Source organism: Equus caballus, chromosome 20, assembly GCF_041296265.1.
Source record: "Equus caballus isolate H_3958 breed thoroughbred chromosome 20, TB-T2T, whole genome shotgun sequence".
NCBI lineage: Eukaryota > Metazoa > Chordata > Mammalia > Perissodactyla > Equidae > Equus > Equus caballus.
The window spans coordinates 20,581,364-20,598,026 of NC_091703.1; the positions used below are offsets into that span (position 1 = coordinate 20,581,364).

A 16,663-nucleotide genomic window follows, 5' to 3' on the forward strand; every position below is an offset into this window, starting at 1 on the left:
TTTGTAATGTGTCCTTAATCTCCTCCATTCTGTGAGAGTTCCTCAGTTTTTTCTTGTCTTTTATGCCCTTGGCACTTCTGAAGAAAACCGATTAGTTATTTTGTAGAATGTCCCTCAGCTTGGGTTTGTCTGATGTTTTCTCATGTTTCAAGTAGGGTTATGTATGCATTTTGGGCAAGAAGAGCACAGGAGTGAGACCGTATCTTTCTCAGTGCATCATTCAGGGGGTTCAGGATGTCAGGATGTCTTACCACTAGTGCAGGAACCCATGTCTGCCAGATTTCTTCACAGTAAAGTTACCGTTTTTTCTCATTGTAAATACTGTTTCTCCTCAACTTTTTGCCTATTAATTTTAATATCCGATAAGTTTGGTATCCGCCAGTGGATCTTGTCTGCAGCGGTTATTACTGTACTGTTTGCTTAATGCTGATTTTCTGTTTTCTTCTTTTCTTCTACGTTTATTACTTGGAATTCTTCTATGAGAAAGAGCTATCCTTTCTCCCCATTTTACGTATTTATATCAGTGTGAACTCATGGATATCTATTTTAGTCTGTAGGTTCTGGTTCAGTACTATCATTCTTTATTTTGCTGCTCATACTGTTCCAGCTTTGGCCACAGGACCTGGTTCAGGCTGGCTTCTGTGTCTTTTCAACATGTCCTGATTCTTTTTTGAGCACTTTCTTATTTTCTGGTACCGCAAGATGTTCTAATTTCACATTTTCCCATCCCCAGCCTTGGAAGTAACCACTTGTCCAAGGAGTCTTGATCCCTTTCATTAGGAGAATGGTGTTTAGAAGCAGATCAGAGATCTGGGCAGCATGTGTGCTCATTGCCGCTGTGAAATGTCAGTACTTCTAGGTCCTTTCAGTGGACTGAACTAGAAAATATGTATATATAGAACTGGCACATACACACATCTATATCTATTATTGTATCTGTCTGTATGTTAAATGGGACCATAATTTGAGTGCTATGTGACAAGCACTGGCCCAGAGCTTTATATATGTTATATGGCATAGTTCTTGTGATAGGAGGAAATATTGACATCCCTACTTCATAAGCGAGAATGGGGAAGATTGTGTCTTACCTTAAATCAGACAGACAGTGAAGTCTCTGTCATTCCAAAACACTGCTCTTGACCGCTCTTCCTCACAGTTGCCTTTGCATGTGTCATTGCCAAGTCCTAGTTTCAAGATAGCATGTGAGGATTAGAGAGGATTCAAAACTTATTCCTTTCAAAGCATTGTTTCCTTCAGCAACGAAATCAACATAGGTCATTAACTCTGTGATTTTATATATATATATAGATTTTTTTTTTTTCTTTTTGAGGAAGATTAGCCCTGAGCTCACACAATCCTCCTCTTTTTGCTGAGGGAGACTGGCCCTGAACTAGCATCTGTGCCCATCTTCCTCCACTTTACATGTGGCACGTCTGCGACAGCATGGCTTGCCAAGCAGTGCCATGTCTGCACCCGGGATCCGAACTGGCAAACTGCACGCACTGAAGCGGAACGTGTGAACTTAACCGCTGGGCCATGGGGCTGGCCCCATTAACTCTGTGCTTTTGATAACTTATTCTTTAGACAGCAGAATCAATCATAATACTTTTGTTCTTTAGGTAAAAATACTCAAAATATGCTTTTAGAATTAGTTCTCAGTATTCATTAGTAATTTTTAGTATAATTTATCTTGGGCTTGCCTTAACACATTCTGATGGTGCAGTTTTAGTATTAAGAAAATAGCCTTTAAGATAGTGTCCTAAAATGTTTTAAAAAACTCAAAGCTTGACTTGTCCTAGCTGATATTACATATATAACACATTTTAATTTAAATTTTAGTCCATTAGCAGTTTGTGCTTGGTGTTGTAACAGTACTCTTGTATGTAAAATTACAGTCCTGATGTGTTTACACAAGAATAGTAAGCTTCGTTATGTACACCTAATTTTGGCTTCTTGTTTGGGAATAGTAAAAAGGGAGAATTAAGGAAGTAATCACTTGAATATGAAATTGATTTTTCTTATTAGTGTAGTGTATTACTTTCATATGCTTGCATTATTTGTATATATTTGTATTAACCTTATGTACTGTTGATTGTCCTCACTTTAGAAATTCATAGTCAGTTTTTAATTCTTGTCTGGCTCATGTGCAGCATACTGTGGGACCACGTTCCACACTTGTCTACGTGCTCTAGGCTCAGGAAATAATGAACAATAGTAGCTTCTGTAAAAATTCAAGAAGAAAATCTCTACAGATTTTCTATTTAAATTATATATATGATATCAATGATTTCTGGATTACGTATACTAGTAGTCTCTCAGTATTGTGGAATAGCGGGAGTTTATAAAAATTATTGCTTAAGTGTTTTATTAATCAAATATAGATCTAAAATATTTTCACTTAACTGTATAATGGATATAAAATAGGTATAAAATATAGATTATGTATAATGTACAGAGATTATTGAAAATGGTATATAGAGAAATTAAAAATTAACTCTCAATTGCTGACAGTAGATACTTTTACTGTTTGGGGAAGAAAGAAAGATTATGTGGGTATATACTTGAAATTGCTGCTTTTAACTATGTGAATCCAGGAATACAATCATTCCATAGTAAAACCTCATAGAAGCTTATTCAGAGCAGTTAGCTCTTGTTCATTGCCTCTTTCAAACTCTTTATTTTAAGGAAAAAGGTGGTTCCTCAGTTACAAAATAGTGCCTGCTTGTTTCTTGTTTCAAATAATGAAACCTACTGAGGAGAAATTATGTCATTAGTAAAACTGGGAACAATTAATTGCATCATGGATACATCGTATCCATGTTTCATTGTATCATGGTTACATGATACAGTTAAATTAATATCATGGAAAACAGTTACACTGTCCCTGTGGGTATCATGGCTTTTTAAAGAAATATGATTTGAACACATATATTCTGTGAGTGTGTTCTTCAAATAAGCAAATTGTGTAGACTAAACTTTTTTTCCAGTTAAAACTGCCTTTGGTGATTGTTTTTGGATTATTTCTTTGGAGATGTTGGTAATTTTTTTTCAGTGTCCTCATTGGTGACAGATCTTCATATCTTGAGAGTGTATTTAGTGTTAGAATGGTCACAGGTCATTTGAGACCAAATCTGGTGATATGATATGATGTTGAACAATGCTGATTTAGTTAAAAATAAGGCATTTTTAAAATCTTAATTGGTTCTGAAACTGCTCTACATGAACTCCAAAAAATATTTATAGCAGTGATTCTTATGCTTTTTGGATCTCTTCAGAACCTCACAACTCTTACACAATTTCATCGAAGAATTCATAACCATTGCCTAGCCGCGTAGTGGAATAAAGGTATGGTCTTCCAAGGTGACTGCTTTAGGGACAGGCCTCATTTCGGTAGAAATATGTTAGGCAGAGAGAGCGAGAGTTTTGGAGAGAGAAGTTTAATTTGTAGTCATGCTTTCTGTGAATGAATATAATACGTACTTTTCGGTTAGTGGAAAAAAGACCATCACATGGCCGTCAATCGAGGTTCTAGTTCATAATCTAGTTCATAAACACATGACAATGTGAGTTTATATCCATGAAATATTTAGCTAAGTCAGAATAGAGTGTTTAGCTTGAGTGCCCACATTTCCAGAGAAATCATTTAAAAATTTCTGGACTGTTACAGTTCTTGATCGTGTCTTTGTGTATTTGTATGTAGTTTATTCATTCAGCACGTGTTCCCTGAGCATGATATGTGTTACAGGGTATAGTGCTAAGAGGTGTGAAGACAGAAAATGAACTAGACATGTATTCCAGTAGATAAGTTTATTGTTTCTTGGCAAAGGAAAAGCTTTTATATTGTATGTTAAATCTTAGAACTTATTTTAGTAAATGATCAAGCTCTTACATTCCTTTATAATTCAGGGTAAGTAGGACCTGCTTTATTAAAAGAGCTTTTACAGTTAATATTTTAGAAATGCTTTATGATAAAGTTCAGTCGACTTATGTTTGAATTAGGAAAATTAATATCTCTGGGACCGGCCCGGTGGCACAGTGGTTAAGTGCGCACATTCTGCTTCCGGGGTCCGGGGTTCGCCAGTTCGGATCCCTGCTGCGGACATGCCACTGCTTGGCATACCATGCTGTGGTAGGCGTCCCACATATACAGTAGAGGAAGATGGGCACGGATGTTAGCTCAGGGCCAGTCTTCCTCAGCGAAAAGAGGAGGATTGGCAGCAGTTAGCTCAGGGCTAATCTTCCTCAAAAAAAAAAAAAAAAAAAATCTCTGTAGAAACAAATAAATACTAGTTTATTTGGTGTAAGAGATGGCTAATTAAATGACTAAAGTGTAAGCATATTTTCTGGACTTGGCCATTTAATTGGAAGTACCTTTACATTTTAAGACTGAAGTCAGTGGGATGTATTAGATTAATATATGGAAATATCTGCGTAAGGAATACCTTCAAGGACCACACTTGTGGTGAGTATAATTTTAAGGACCTTAAAGCTACACTTTTGTGTTTGGACTTGGATCTTTGGAAATCACACTTGTCATACATAAGTAAAGAATGAGTGTGCACATAAATTTTCTTGGAAAAAACCCAACTGTGCCTGTTTTCTTAAAGAACTGGTGACCATGACATTTCATATTAATATCTTGAGTTTACCTACATAATAAAAGATAGTAAGATGAGGAGTAGACTAATTCTCTGGGAAGCTGAAAAAGCAGTAGACTTCCAACTTCTTCAAAATACAACCAAATTAAAAATGTGTGGTATGCTACGCTTCTCTTAGGTGGGACGGTATTTTGTGCCAGCTACTTCTAAGTGAAATCAGGACTTTTGTACACAATTTCAGGGAAAAGAGCTGAATTGGATAAAAGCCTACTGTATGTTAGGCATTTCACATAAGTTATTGCAGGGATCAAATGAAATAACTTTGGCCTGAGGTTACTGCGTACTTTAAGACAAGGAGATTGAGACTGGGAGAAGGAAGACACATGACCTAAACAACTTCACCCAACTAATATGTGCTGGAGCTGACGCTGAGACATTCTGCCTGTCACCACAGCCTCTCTTTGTATTATGCTGTGTAGTCTCTCGGAACTGATATTTTAAAGGCAGTTTAGTATGGAGATTTAATAATATTATTGGCTTTTATTAGAGGAGGGTTTTTTTTTGTAGCCCATCATTTTGAAATTTCTTCTCCTTTAGGAGTCTTTTGTATGTGATCCTTAGTAGTAGGCTTTTTTTTTTTTTGGAGGCAAGAGAAAGGGAGATAAGTCCCACAGGAATCCATGCCACAGGAGCATGCTCAGTTTATTAATTTCAGTGCTAAGTTAGGAGTTGAGAGTAAGCTGTTTCTTTAGTTATAGATAGCAGTGTCAGCTGAGAGCTGCTGGTCCATTCCCACCTATTTAATCATAAATGTAACGTCATCTCCCAGTGGAACGTAAATATAACATCATCTTGATTTTTGTATTCTTCTTGAACTTCTAGTGGAATTCAGTGAAAGAATCATCAGCTGTCTTAGTGCAGGGCTCTTAACTTGTCTCCATATAGACCTCTTTAATCTCGCCTTCTTGCTCGTTTACCATCAACCGCAGTTATTTACGTGTATAATGTCTTAACAGTTTATAAAACATGTTCATCGCTATTGCTAAATTTATATAGCTTGTACCGGAAGATAAAGATAGAACCAAGATTTTGTTAACCTAGGCTTTTGAAGAATTATTTAAAGATATCCTGACATTTAAGTTTCTGACTTAAATTATATGTATTAGTAATGAGTATTTATAATGAGGTCTTTAGTTATGTGCTGAATAGAAGATTTTTCTAAATGTAACCCAGAGTTTCCTTGCAGAAATTCTTTATTCTGTAGCCAAATATGATGCCTTTTATCTGAAGGTTCTGAAGTCCATCTGGAAATTATAGTGAAAATAAATTCTGGTTTGATCACTTGCAGAGTCTGTAATGCAAGGGATGACCATCCGCTTGTAGAAATGTTTGAATCTTAGCGTTATTCTGAAACTCACAAGTTAAACATAGAAAGGGTTATATAAAGAGAAACAAAGCCTTTCATACTCTAAATGGGAACTGTATCTGTCGATCTGTAAAATTTCCTTCTCATGGGGGCATTTCAGACTAATTTTATAAGCTTTTACTTTTTATGTATATCTTATGTGCTGGCAAACTATAGGCTTAAGATAATTATTTAAAAATTCTTTGTTAACTTGCCAGTAATTTACTTTCGTCTTCCCTCCCTGGTTACTGTGGAAATATTCTTATATTAGGTTATTTGCATCAACTACTAAGAATGTTCTTCTTAAGTCTTAATGTTTTTCTAGTTATTTTTGCCACTGTTATTTCATGTAGAAAGTTGAGAATTTTATTAAAAGCTTAGTATGAAGATCTGACAGCACAGGGGTAGTAGAAGTAGATGTTTTTTCAGGATGTGACTTCTAGCAAAATGAAAGTGATGTACCAGTTGTGGCCGGGATGACAATTGTTACTGGATCACTGAGCGTATTCTGTCTATCACGTCTCTCTGAGGAGCTCAGCTTTCAATGTCAGAAGTCTTACAGAGGTTTGGTAGCTTCCCTACCTTTTATGTCCCCAGACAACAAAAACAAAACAACTCATGTTAGGATTTGGTGAAAGAAAGTAATTTGTTGATATCTAAATGTAAGATGAGACCTCTAGGCACATTACATTGCAGTATGTCTAATAAATATTGGGGTGAAACAGTAAATGTGTGAACTAGACAGCCTCTTTTTGACCAGACCTTGTGTTATAGGTGGATGAAATTTTCGAATCCTGTAATTGGAGTCTAGAATGGCTAGCCTGAGCCAGGACAAATTCTTTTGTGATCTCAGAAGGAAATGAGTAAAGATGATTTGCTCTTCACACCACATTTTCCTTTTGTTGAGGAAAGTAGATTGGGAATGGTGACAAAGTAAAAGATGCATTGGTTGAAGTTGTGGAAGCTGAGCAGCAATTGAAGGGGGTTGAAATATGATTTTTAAAGTGGAAATTGCATAGAACAGACTTGGTTTCCTAAATGTAAATCAAAGACTGAAATGAAAGTCAGTATAAGAGAATTAATTAGCACGTGCATTTGTGTGTGTGTATTAATGAAAGGCTCCATCATTTGGAAGGATGTTTACAAATGTAATTGAAACCTTTTATATAATTGTGTCTTAAAAATGCTTCAGTTTGGAAGGCCATTGATAGATATAATTGATTGCCACATTATGCATAACTTTGGGGAAAACTATCACTGTTGCCTTTGTGGCCTCAGGGATAAATACACTTTCTACAGAGTTATAATAATGTTGTTATCTCACCCGAAAATGGAGCTGAATATGTGCATTTCTTAAGGAAAGTGTTGTAGTAAAGATATTGGTCACAATATGCCAGTTAAACTATGCAATATTTTTCCTGTGTTTTAAAAAAAATTTTGAACAACTTTACTGAAATATAATTTACCTTATATTTGCCCATAAAATTTACCCATTTTAGCTATAAGATCTTGTAAGGAGGTTGTATTTACTTTTAGAATGAATCCAAGATAAATGAGAAATGGAGGAAAATTACTTTTCATCACATAAGGAATTATATTATGCTTTATATTATAAAAACTGAATAGGATTCTCTATTCAAGTTCTTAAACTCTAAATTTTATATGCTAAAAATTTTGTTTAAATTTTGCGATGCTTTAGTGCAATATAATTTCAAAAAGGTGTTTTAGTACATTTTAAAAGTGTTTGGGACTCTTCATTACGGACATAAAAAAGGATGCATGCTGATTTTTCTGATCTCTACAGTCTACTTTCTTTTTTTTTTCTCTTTAATGTCTCTGGTATTTATCATTTTGTTGGCCCAGTGATCTCCTCTTGTCGTGATATGAAGCACAAAACTACATGTATTTGAACCAGCGTCTGCTAAGTGGCACTAGTTTTCATTTTGTACTCAATTGTACTCAATTGTGTTAAGTATACAAATGAAGTAGTGTCAGCCTTTTTTTTTTTTTTTAATCGCAAGCAATATTTTCCTTATGTTTGAGAGTAAACTTGCATGGCTGATTAGAATCTTCACCTTATAAAGAGAAAATCTTGCTCACCTCTGTGAATTCCAAAATATTTTGGTTCCAGGTCCTAATTTTTCTTAGCCTGGTATTATGTCCAAGGTGAATACCTTGTAATAGTCACTCACGTGGTAATTACATTATTTTGATTAAAGTTTTAAACTTGTTTTCTCAGTTTTATCACTAGTAGATGTGGGAAAAGTTCATCTCTTTAATTGTCTTTCTTTGGGACCTGGAAGATTATTTTTCATCCTGTCCCACTTTTGGCCTGACCTTTTCAGTCCTTTTAACTTTTGTTTGCATTTCCTGTAGCATGTATGTAGTAATAAAACTTCATTTCATGTGTAATTGTACTACTTTTTGTGAATAATGTGCTGTGGAGTGCTAAATTGTGTTAAAATGACTAGTCTTTTCAAAATATACTGGCCTTCTGGTATTGATCAACTTAAAATATTTTCTACTTTTAATATTTTAGAATTTTTATGAGAGACAAATCAACGTAGACCCATAGATTTTCAGAAACTTGACATTTGCCTAGTTGCTTAATGATTCAGATTATCCTTTGAGATTTTGTAAACTCTATTGTTTTTGGATAATTCATTTAGGAATAGCCTATGTTTAAATTTGAATTCTCTTTTGTTAAGAAAATGGGCAGGTGATAAATTACCACGAAAACTTCACTTAAAAATCTATTTTTTGAGTTGTTGTCTTTGCTTTTGGGGAGAAAAACTTTTTTGAGATGTTGACGCTTAAATATGTAAAATAGTGTTGGCTTAATTTAAAATTTTCGTAGGTTTGGATTAAAGACGTGTTGTATTTTTAGCTCTTGGACAATAGATGGCAGTATTACATTAGGTGATCAATGCAGCTATACTATTGTATATGAAAAGTGAATTTCATGTTATACATAGTCTTCTAATATAATTATTAGAAGTCGTTAAATTAGTTAACACTTTATTTTTTCTGATTTACTGCTTTTTAAACTTTTTAGTAATATTGTATAAGAATTGGACAAATTGACCTTTTTAGATGCAACATGATCCTGTGCAGATATCAGCAGCCAACAATATGTACGCTGGAGACCAGATGTGAAATTATTCATTCGTTGACTTACTGTTTGACATCTTTGTTGCTCTGTTGCCCTGATGATGCTTGTCCTAAATGTGGTCATTGTCCTCTTGCCCATAGAATCATAGTAAGGTGGGAAGTTTTGAATCTGAGGACAAACATTTGTTACCTTTACCATTATGTTGCTTTACCATTACTACAAACTAACCTTCCCGTAAGATACAATTTGAGTAGCTTATTAATCCTCAAATCTATTAACATATATTAAGATTAAAGAGGCTTAATCTTAAAAGAGAATGGAGTAAACTACAGCCCTTTAAAATTTCTCACCCATTCTCACTGTACCAACAGATGTTTGCTGGTTAATTTATGGGGAGATAATTCGAATGTTCAGACATTTGCAGAGGCTTTCCTTTTGGTTCTTTCTTCATTGTAGCTTGGTGATTCTCAAATTTATGAGTTTCTAAGAATTTTTGTACAGTGTTATACACAGATTCATGTATATCATGTATATGGGGGACTTAAGGGCTTTTTAAATATGATAATTAGATCATCTAATTTGATCATTTTAGATCCTAACTCCTTCTGTATTCTGCACCTCTCCTTGCACTGCTGCCCTTCAGGTTCTTTCCCCTGGCTTAGAGACACAGAGAGAGTGGTGCCTCAGCTAGTTCCTATCTTAGGGTAATTTATCTGCTGTACATGTTCTCTCCCATGGTGTGTGAGTTCCCTTCTGTCTTAGTCATCTTTACCTTTGACATCTCAGGGACACTGTCGCTTAGTGATTAAGAGCAGACTGGAGCCAGCTATTAATATTAAGCCAGACTGTAAAACCAGCTACTGCCCTGTAATAGCTATATGACTTTGGGCAAATGATGATGTCTCTGTGCTTCAGTATCCTTATTTATTTAATGGAGATGACAGCCATAGTCCTTTCTAAAGATTAAATGTTAGTATACGTAGAGTGTTCAGTTTGTATTGAATTATCATTATCATTAAATTCAGTACCTGGCACAAAATAAGAATTCAGGTGTTTTTTGTGTACATTAATGAACAAATAAAAACAGTATTTTGATTATATTGAAGTAACTTTATTCTTCTTTATAGCAAAATAAAAAGTTGAAGTATATTCTAAAGGTTAAATAATTTTTTCAGTGGAATCCTATTTAGGTGGCTGTCAAGTCCAGTCTGCATAGTCTTGACATGTCTTGGATAAGATCCTCATACTATCACTTTTCCTGACGCGGACACTACAAATTATATTGGATCAGAAATCTAATTTAATCCATTCTTATTAAATTGGAAGCAGTAATTGCTTTCAATTTAATGGGATTGAGTTTAGTATTAGAAATTTTGATGTTCCTTCAAACTTAATAAAATTTGATTATAGATAGTTCCATATATTTGTGTGTATGCCTGTGCACTTGCAGAGAGAGCAGTATACTTGGATTGAAAGGTTGAGTTATTTGCAACGATTGGTGAAGAGGCTAGTATAAGGGTGGCAATGAGAATGGCACTTTCTCATTCTTTTTTCCCTTTCTACCTAGGCAATAAAGCTGAGAGAAATAAAACTAAGGGCTTCAAAATGGGATTTTCATCCATTCAGAAATAGGGGAAGGGAGTTAAGAGTCTCTAGAAGAAGTTCTGGAATGTTGTTTACTCTTGAGGGTGAGTGTCCACCCTTCTTAATGATGAAAAAAGAGCTGTGGGGTGAAATGAAATCCTTCAAAAATTTATTCTTAGCATGTTTGTATTCAATCTTTCCCACCAAATCATTTTTAGAAATAATTAAGTTTACCAATTTTCATGTCTTACACTGTGCTTCTTGAATATATTATGAACAAGAGGTGAGGCTAATTAATGAACTAAATACATTTCTGAGTTAATGTCTGATTGCATTTGATCATGGAGTTCTGTTTCACAGAAGATGTAGTACCTCTGGCCCATCCCTCTGGCTCATTCTGCTTCAGCTCTTTCAGGAAGCATTTTAGCTGTCATCTTGTTAGCTGTGGTCTTCTTTCTTGCTTTCTTTTGAATTGAGTTGCTCTGTAATTTCAGAGGGAATCATTACATATTAACTTATTTTGAAATCTGCTTTATAGAGAACTACTTCATGACTGCAATTTGAGTAAAATTCATAGAAACAAGTGAATCAAAGATAAAGATAGATCGTTGAGAATATTTTCTCCTTTCCATGTGAGAGCTGAATAGTTAGCCAGCTTACAAAAAAGAATGTTTCTAGCATAAATATGTTGTGGTCTAATAAAACTATTCAAGAAATCATTGAAAGATGTAAAAGTGGAAGACTTTGAAAATGGTATAAAGATGTCTGAATATGAGATCAAATTAAGGCAAAGAAGCTTTAGGGAGAGTGTTTGAAGCTTATTTCCATCTCATTTGTAGCAGCTTTTTATCTTGTGACTTAGGTGAGGTACAAATCATGTGCATGCCATAAACAAGGGCTTTTTTTCCTGGAAAAAAAAAAAAAGAAAAGAAGGCTTTGCAGTTTTCAATGAAGGTTTTTTTCCTCTTAGCTTAGAGATTGGAAGAACACTGTATTGGATTAAGAGTTTTTGTGTTTGTGAAATATGAACATCTGTGTGAATGTGGTCAGTATTGTGTGTTCTTAATGTAATAATTTAAACATAAATATCTTTTCCTTGCCAAATGTATACAAAAAACATTCTAAAAACAATAAAGCTATTTTGTAAAATCTTAGTCAACGTGGAAATGTATGTATTACTTATAACACAGGATAATTATATGATTTGACTCACTACATAATGTTTAAGGAATTAATATTAGAATTTAAAAACTAGCAATTTTGAGCCAGTGATGGCTCAATCTTTCTTAACTGAGGGATATCTGGATCAGTCATTAAAATTTTCTGAGCCTCAACTTGTTTTGAAATGAAATGCTCTACCAACCTCATGAAATTGAAATGAAAATGTAAATATGAGGTGCAATTTTAGTTTTTGAAAATATTTTTTTAAAAGTAATTCATTTATTAATGTTTAATAAATTATAAATTAATATTAATGTTATTGTAAACTGATGGTTTTTGAATTCCTTGTTTTACTCTCTTTCATCTGTTAAAGATTTTTCTGCAATTTAGGAACTCAATTCCCAGATATACCAAAAGGTGGCACTGTTTACCTGTGTTTAATATTTGTATTTGCTTTTTGATGAAAAAATGTGTTGGAGGTTTTATCTGCAAATGTATTAGATTGAGGTTATATTTTTAACGTTTAGTTTTCTGTTTTGTAAATGTATCTTTAATTGATATAAGGTTTACTGGGGCCAGGTTTCATTTTTATTTTGAAATGCTTTAGAAATTCAGATCTTTAACAATCATTTTGTAGACCAACTCCTGTATAATCCAATATAATTAATGATAAAACCTTGTATTAATGTGACAGCTAATGTTTCATGGAAAACATAGTTGCTTTTGTATAGCAAAAACCATTAATTTTTTTAAGCCTCTGAAAACAATCCAGTGATTAAAACATAACAGCCATAAATAAATGATTTGTGTGGCTTTTAGGTCACACCGTGTAGGTTTATCCATTCTGGAATGTTATGTTAAAAGTACCTTTGAAAATTTAGCAAAATCTTTCATTGCTTGAATTTCCTACTGGCAGTAGTGTGATGAAAGGAGAATCTGGGTTCTATGAATAGCTTCTCTAGGTGAGAAATCCAAAAAATAGATAATATAAATGTGACTTGAAGTGAGGATTATTTATATAGCAGGATGTAGTGAATACACTTCCCATATAGTTAGGTGAAAACCTCCTGAATGTCCATTCGCAGAGCATATTACATCCAACATAGCTGTATGATAACAAGATAATATAAGTAGTCTATTTTTATGTCAAATCAAAGCTACCTATACTTGTTTTTCATTATAAACAGAATTTGCCAATGGTTTTTACTGGAAGTAGAAAAGCTCAAAATGCTTCTGTTACTAATATAAAATGCTTCACTCTTGTTTTGGGGGTAAGGTTAAGAAATCTAAGATAATTTCAGGTGTGCTTCCACTGTTTTGTTTTTTCAAAAGTAGAAAATGTTTCAAGTTAACCTAACTTCTGCATTTCAGTTTTTGTTATTTTCCCTAAATATCACTTTTAAAGGTACTAGTCCTTAGAAATAGTTTACATCTTTTTCCATTAAAAACTCATCCTCACAACTCTGGAGTGGACTGTCTCAGTTACTAAATGTGTGTAATTTGGGGAAGTGAAGACACATTTGGCAGTTAGAAGTTTGCTTTGTGTTCATGTGAGTGTGTGTGCTTATATTTAAATTTTCACTTTTGTTTCTGCCTTTGTTGATGTTAGTAATGTGATACATATGTGATTTGTCTCAATTGTTTAAAAATGCATAATTAAGGGAGGATTTGGCTATTCAGCAACTGTTCCAGGAGCTAAAGACTATCATTTAGACTTTTTCTTCCAGTATTTGACAATTGTTCTGTGAACTATGAATAGTATGAAAAATAGAAGGAATGTGTTTGTGAGACCTTAATGCTTCAGAGGCCATACTCTTAGGATATTCTTATTGTAGAGATTAAAAAAGTGTTATAATTATTTAGCAAGAAACTGATGTGCTGTTTCACCTATTCTTTTTGGGGATGTAAAATTATATGGATTTGGTAAATAACAAAGCTTTATTTTTCTAAATGACTTTGTGTTTTCATATTTTTGTAAAGAAATGAGAAAAGGCAAAAATGACCTCAGAATGACCTCTTAAAAAAACCGTTGCTTCTGGACATGAAATGGAGAAAGACAGCTTAGTGTCCCAGAAATGCTTTCGCTAGGTCTCTCCTTCTCCCTTGTCCCACATCCTTACCCCTCCCCAGACTCTCCATAATTTCAAATTTACTTCTCAGGGTAGGAGCTGAAGAAGTAAAATGTGATATTATACAAGCAATATTTTTTCTCCAGATAATACTTATGATTAAAAGAAATCCAATCAAATAGCATTACATATTTGTTACGAAATAAAGATCTCCCATGTAGATTTTGTCTGGCTTCTTTAGATGCCTTATAATGACATGCTAATTTATGCTGATGATCTTACCTCATGACCCTTCTGTGTAGCCTAGATATGTTACTGTGTTATTGCTTTTTAATTTCAGTCATCTGTGTTGGTTGAATATGCTTGTTAGTCCATAGTATCTACTCACCAGTCTGTGTCAAAGACTGGAAAAGAACAAGAAAAATGTATCTCAGAATCAATTTCTTTAAGCATGCATTAGTAATAGAGGAAATTATAAAATAGACATAATTTTAATAAGACTGTTACATCTGAGCATTCATTGGAAATAGTAAGTACTCCAAGTGCTGTCACCTTTTAATTAGGAAAGAGAGTTTGGTCATTGGTTTTATTAAGTAAGGGCTTATTAACGTTAATCTTTTTATGTTTTTAAACGTCAATGAGAAAATATCACAAGAATGAGAAATAGAGGTCATAGGCAGTTTTTAAGAAGTAAGCCATTTTTTATTACTTTTTTCTATTCTGTAAACTTTGAGGGTTATGTGTCTAAAAATCCCCATGGTAGGAAAATACTGTATGTGGTTGAGAATTTCAAGACCTTATGGTAAAAATAGGGTAAGGATGACCAAGACCTAAAACATGGGAGAACTAAAGTATTTTTAAAAATTTGTTAAAATAAAAATTTCATAGAAGAAAAATAATTTATGACAAATATAATTAATTCACTTATCCTTCTTCATACAGAAATTTCTCCTTATAAATTATTTTTATCTTTTCTGTAGAAAGTCATTATGCTAGGAAGGATTTTTTTTCTTTCTTATATTTAGCTCCTTATCTGCAAGTGTAGTAGCCCTTTAGATTTGCCTTGAAATTGTTGGGTCTCGTCTTGATCTGAGAGAGACTCATCAACTCAAATGGCTAAAAAACTTGGGGTAATTTTTAAATTATCATTCTTGGCATAACTCAATAAGTATTTCTTAGACCTCTGTAAGCATGTGATTCCTTGACTCTAAAATGAGTTACAGGATTGTTGTGAAAATTGATAAATGGTTGATAAATGTTAGTTATTATGTAGTAATCATTAATAAAGAAAATTCACCATATATATAATGTTTTAAATTTGAATCTCTGAAATGAACTGGTAACTTAATGAAATTTAATTTAAACGTGTCTAATCCATATAAATCTATTTAAATGTCTTTTAGTTTTATGTGTTGCTCTCGTGCACATCTTTTTCTGATGGTGAGTGTTAATTAGGAAATGAGGGAAAATAGAATAGTGAAGTAAGATACAGTTGATGGTTTCCTTGGGGAACCAGTGAGGCAAAGTGGAGTGATTTCATAGAAGGAATAAGGGATTAGGGGTTGAAAGATTTGAAGTCTTGCTTCAAAGATGGCATTGATTATTAGTGAACTTATCTATTTTTAGCTTTTTAATTCTCAACTATGAAATAACCCATTTTGGCTGTTCCAGAAGTGTGAGGGACAGGTCATGTTTTTTCACATAGGTTGTCTCACTTTGAAAGAGGTAAAGCACTATATTAAGAAATGTCAGGTGTGAAATCCTTTTTGAACATTTCTGATTCCACTCCTTTCTATCCTGTCGTCCTCCCCTACACACCCAAAATCAGGCTCTTCCTTAACACACTACTATGACCAAGATTATCTTTGTTTTTGCTTGTAGCACTTATTAGACTATTGGAATTATTTGTTTACATATCTCTTTTTCCTATTAGACTGGACTTGAGTGCAGAGATAGCAGTTTTTTCTTGTATTCATTGTACCTACTACCATGCTTGGCCTATAATCACTCAGTTAATGTTTGTTGAATGAATATTTATTAGTATTCATGTCATTCATGAAAAACAAGTAAAATTTACTGAATGATTATATAGAGTACAGAGGTGGTTTCTCATTTGTGTTGTCCTTCTTTTTATTATTACTTGTAAAACACCGATGATTTCTTACCACCTGAAAGAATTAAATTTAGCATTTTTCTAGTTCAAGTAGTCCTTTATAAGCTTTTGAGACCCTTTTACGAGCCTGACCATAGTAAACAGCCTTATTGGTCCTTTACAAATGTGATTCATGGGCACCATAAGGATAGATTACATGCTTAAAGTGACTGAATAAAATAGGTACATTGTTCTTTGTTAGTTTCCTCAGTTGGTTTTTAAAATTTTCCTGTTCTTACTGGTGATACCTTAAGGCATCTGGCCAGTGTTGAGTATTTCTTCTTGACTCATCATTCCTTCTGTCACCTGCCAGAGAAATGCTTTTTCTTTGGTCAAGAACATTTGAAATTAGATTTCATTATTGGTGTAGGTCATTGACCACCTGAAAAGTCTAAGCATGTCATACTAATTAGCATTGACTGCTGGCCCCTAGAATACTTAATTCTGGTGCTATGCTGTTTTAAACCTAATGGTGTTATGGAGGTTGGAAAAATCCTTTGTCTGAATATGAAACTACCTATCAAATTGGAAGATTCTTTTCCCTTTCCCAGTGGGATTTCCCTTTGTGTAAAGTTCCAGTAG

General features: G+C 33.8%; 1 protein-coding gene across 13 annotated transcripts in view; it reads left to right on the top strand.

Moving 5' to 3' along the window:
* Nucleotides 1–16,663, top strand: part of CDKAL1 (CDK5 regulatory subunit associated protein 1 like 1) — a 610,319-nt gene that overhangs the window by 13,259 nt on the left and 580,397 nt on the right. The window lies entirely within an intron of this gene.